Source organism: Gavialis gangeticus, unplaced genomic scaffold (genome assembly GCF_001723915.1).
Source record: "Gavialis gangeticus isolate Ggan-Ray unplaced genomic scaffold, GavGan_comp1, whole genome shotgun sequence".
NCBI classification, from domain to species: Eukaryota; Metazoa; Chordata; order Crocodylia; family Gavialidae; genus Gavialis; species Gavialis gangeticus.
The window spans coordinates 39,781,282-39,785,782 of NW_017729029.1; the positions used below are offsets into that span (position 1 = coordinate 39,781,282).

The window sequence follows — 4,501 nt, forward strand, 5'->3', positions numbered from 1 at the left end:
AGGAGGCATGCTTAAAATTCCTTTTTAAGCCCTTTCACCTGCTTGATTTAAATTGCTATCCATTGTGGTGGTCTACATTTTTTTTTTTGTGTAATTTTATAGCCCAGTGTGGTGGGCCTTTGTGCAATTTTAGTCTTTTCTTGAAGTAGATGCTGTTTCCATAGTATGGAGAGGAACTACCCTTGTTGACTGGTGGAATGGTCAATCTTGGGTTGCATTGACCTGAGCTGAATGGCCAGCAGTACAAGCTGGAAGTCTTGGCTGCCTCTCCTAACCTTTGCTCACAAATGAACAATTCTGTACCATTTTGTAACTGGTCTCCTTTTCCATCCTGCAAAGAAATCCTAAATGTCTGTGGTATACAGTAGCTTGAAAATTGACCTGTATCATTACATGGCTAAAAGGAAACTGGGTGCCTCTGAAGGATAAAAAGTTAAGGCTTCCTTTAGCCTTTAAGGACTCTTGCTAAGCACAAGATGTGCTTCTGAATCTAAAATAATAAGGGATGTAGGGAGACTAGATGCCTTTACTTCATAGTTGTAAGTGACAGTGGTGAGCCTTGCTTACTGACACAACTTATGAGGTTTGAAAAGAAAATAGCTCCGAAGATCTTTAACTGGAAAAATGTACTGGCTGTGTTGCAGCTTTCATCACTTGATTACAGCTGTACTTGCAAACTAAAGATGAGAACAGTGCATTTGCATTCTGCACCCTAGGAGAGAAGAATTTAGAAGCCCCTTTTCCTGAAGCCAATTGGTTTTTGAAGGCAGCTAGGTAAACTGATTAGCTCCACAGTGAGTGGAAGCAGGAAGTGATGCTGGGAGAAAGAAACTGCAGATAACAGAATGGGCTTTGTGAAAATATAAAAACAGGGTGGGGTCCTGTAATTGAAGTTCTAGAGTGCTTCTCTTGAAGCACTGAGGGAGTGAGCAGGCACAGGTTGGGGAAGAGCCTGTTCACCTAGCAAGAGGGACCCAAGAACAGCAAGTGCATATGATACAAGCTGCTGTTGGTCTGGAGACACTAGTTAAACTGTTTTTGCTTCTCATGTTACAATATCTCCTCAGCCACAGAACAACAAAAGTGAAGCCTTCCCTCCCCTTCCAGCTGTTGAAGCTGAAAGGGTACTAAATTTGGGCTGTAGCTTGCCATTACAGGCTAAAAAGGGAAGTGGAAAGGCAAATTTGGTGGACAAGTGCAGTGAAGGGGAGGAAAAAGTGTTCACTGACTACAGTAATGAAAGCCCTAGTGCAGGGGCTGGCAACACTTTCAGGTATAAGCTAGAACCACTCAACTCCAGTCTGGCATGGTCTGGGTGGCTGTAGCACCTCTAGAGCAATGGGGCTGTGCCAGTGCTGGGCCCAGGCAGCTGGCAATGGTGCCAGCACTGCTTTTCATAGCCTGCCTGCTAGGGTGCAAGCATAAGTTCTGATTAAACCAAATATGTGCTGGGGCTAGGTAGCTGCATCTGCGCTGCTGCTCCTGGTGCTTTCCTCCCTTGCCTTGCAGCAAGGGGCAGCTAGAAGCTGCCCAGCTCCTGCTCAGCTCCTCTGGTTGGAAACTGCACCCACTAGCTGGAGAGCAGGGCTGGGGAAGAAGAGGTGGCTTTTTCAGCCCCAGTCCATCTGCTTACAGCTCGGCCTCCACATGAGCACGAGCAGAGGCAAAGTCTTCTTGCCCTGTGGGCTGTATGTTGTCAACCCCTGTTTTAGTGCCTCACTAATAGCTTACTTTTTCTGGTATCAGTATAAAAGCAAAGCATGGATTACTTGTTCTTGTCTGGGACTTCACTGATTTCCAAGCTGTAGGCTTTGGGACTCCAGATGTCTTCCTTGGTGAGTGTGATCTTCAGTCTCTTATCAGACAGCCCCTGAGATGTTTTCCAGTTCAGTTTACCTGCTGCTGTCCCTTCTCATCTAGCAGTGCCAGTGTGGACTGCCTGACTATTTGCATACATCTGTCATCCTGTTGATGCTTATGCATGAAATGGCCTTTGTGAGTTAATCTGTAAATCCACTGTACTTCATGAATGCTCCTTAAGATGTGCTGCTGTGATGCCCGTAAGAAATCCAGCACCCCTTGATGGCAGAGCTGGGCAGCCCTCATTTCTGAGCAGTGCCATCAGATTAACTCCATCAAGTTTGAAACCACCTTCTCTAATTTAAATTAGGTAGTTGCTAACTGGTGTAACCATGTAGTCATCCTTCCTACTTCCCTGTTGTCGCATGCTCTTGCTGAACCTTATTCCAAGTTCAGTTTTAAATCCTGCAGAATAGCAATTTTTTGTGCAATGCCTCGTACAAAGGGAACTTCATCTAGAGAGACAATAACATAATTAATAATCAAATAAGCCTAAGTGTTTTGAGTGTGAGGCCCATGAAAGGGTTACTATAGTAGTACTAGTGCTGGAGGCTTGGATAGAAATGTGGTGATGGCTGCTGCTGTACATGCTGTCCAGATCCTACAATTAAAGGCAGCCTCATATTCTGGAGAATACCAGTCTCTGTATATCTAGGGATTTGCTTGTCTCTTATTACCCTGTGCAGTGCTGGGGAAGCTGACTGAAGAGAGGCTACAGAAGAACAAGTAGTATCAGGTCACTCTGTCCCTGCTGCCAGCATGCGAGAGGAGGGGCTGATGTGATTCTGGATTTCCCAGAGTCATTTCAAGTCTCCAGAGCTCTGTTTATGCAAGGGAATTGTGCTGCTTTGAGCACAGCTGGTCTCAAAAAAGCTCAAGTTTCAATGCCTTCCTGGGAAGGGGGTAGAATAACAGAGGTGAAGGCGGAATTATTGGATCTCAGTTCTAGTATTTTTCTGACTGCATGTGTGAGGAATTGCGTTGCTCCTCCTGTTGTAAATAGGAGCTATTTGAAGACAGGCAGCTGGGTATATAGGCAAGGATGACTAGGGCTGAAGTAGTATGTTTTGGTGTCTCTTGTCTTGCAGCCTAGTGATGAAGTGGAAAAGGCTTCCTCTTCCTATGGGGAGGAGGATGGTGTGGAAATGTTCACACTCTGCTCCTAGTGTGAATGGGGGCAAGATCTTTCAGCAGTCACAAAACTTGCTGTGCTGTCACCCCTCCAGTTGCATACAGTTCATTGTGGGTGTCCTGGGGCTTGTCCAGCCACGTCTCTGCATTACAGTTGGGGTTCTCAACAAGAAGTTAGATGGGCAGTACTAAAACTCTCCCCGAAGTGAAGAAATAAAGATTGCCTTGAAGGGTCAGTAGTTGTCCTTCTAAGCCTCTCTTACATAGACTACATTTGTAGATGTATTCTAGGTAGCCTGTCAAAACTCAGCTAAACGGTGGGTTGTCGCTGCCACACTCTTTGGGCTCTTACCTCTTAAGCTGTGCCAGGGAATGAAAAATTAAGGTAATGCTACTGAGTGACTTAAATGCATCTTCCCCAATATTGTAGCTGGTATTTTTCCTATTCCCTCAGACTCTGGTTATCAGCACACCGTGATGTATATACAATAGAAAATGTAGATGGTGATTTTTACACTGCCAAGGATTCTGATAGCTGGGGAATGGTCACTCTTGAATGAGATGTAGATGAGCAGGCTACATTGAGAATCTCTGTTTTATAGTTGATCTGCAAAAAGTGCAGGTACTTAGTGTCTCTTGTGTGGTGGCTTCAGACCTGTAAGCAGGTGCTTGTTGTTGCTGTCTTGTATGCTTAGCTTCTTAAAACCAAGAAACTTTCTGAAAGCAAAGTAATTTTTTTAGAGTGCAGAATTATGTTGGTGGTCAGGTCATTTTCAACCTGGAGGGATGTGGGCAGCGGAGTTCCCCAGGGCTCGATCCTCGGGCCCGCACTGTTCAATATCTTTATCAGCGACTTGGACAAGGGGGTGAAAAGCACCTTGTTCAGATTTGTGCATGACACTAAGATGTGGGGAGACGTGGGGACGCTAGAAGGGAGGGACAGGCTGCAACTGGATCTAGATGGGTTATGGGGTGGGCAGATAAGAACAGGATGGGATGCAATACTGACAAGTGCAAGGTGCTGCACCTGGGGAGGAAGAACCAGCAGCATACCTACAGGCTGGGGAACTCCCTTCTCGTCAGCGCAGAGGCAGAAAAGGATCTTAGAGTCATTATTGATTCCAAGATGAACATGGGCCGCCAGTGTGAGGACGCGGTCAGTAAAGCTAACCGCACCTTGTCATGTATCCACAGATGCATCACGAGCAGGTCGAAGGAGGTGATCCTTCCCCTCTAATGCGACACTGGTCAGGCCGCAGCTGGAGTACTGCATCCAGTTTTGGGCACCACACTTCAGGAGGGATGTGGACAACATCGAGAGGGTCCAAACAAGGGCCACTCGCATGGTTGGGGGGGGGCAGCAGGGGAGGCCCTATGAGGAGAGGCTACAGGATCTGAACCTGTTCAGCTGCTTTTGAGAGAAGGCTGAGAGAGGATCTAGTGGCCATCTATAAACTTACCAGGGAGTACCAGCAGGCAATGGGAGAGGCCCTGTTCCCTGCCCCCCCCC

At 46.6% G+C, this 4,501-nt stretch overlaps 1 protein-coding gene across 3 annotated transcripts in view; it reads left to right on the forward strand.

The window, feature by feature from the left end:
- The window catches only part of VAMP7 (vesicle associated membrane protein 7), a 59,184-nt gene that overhangs the window by 22,566 nt on the left and 32,117 nt on the right, over positions 1–4,501 (forward strand). The window contains exon 1 of one of the 3 annotated variants that reach the window (XM_019521438.1): positions 2,477–2,595. The exons of the other annotated variants lie outside the window; for them this stretch is intronic. The gene's annotated coding sequence lies outside the window, so the exon portion shown is untranslated. Of the gene's footprint in view, positions 1–2,476; positions 2,596–4,501 lie in introns of those variants that run through there. 3 annotated transcript variants of the gene reach the window in all.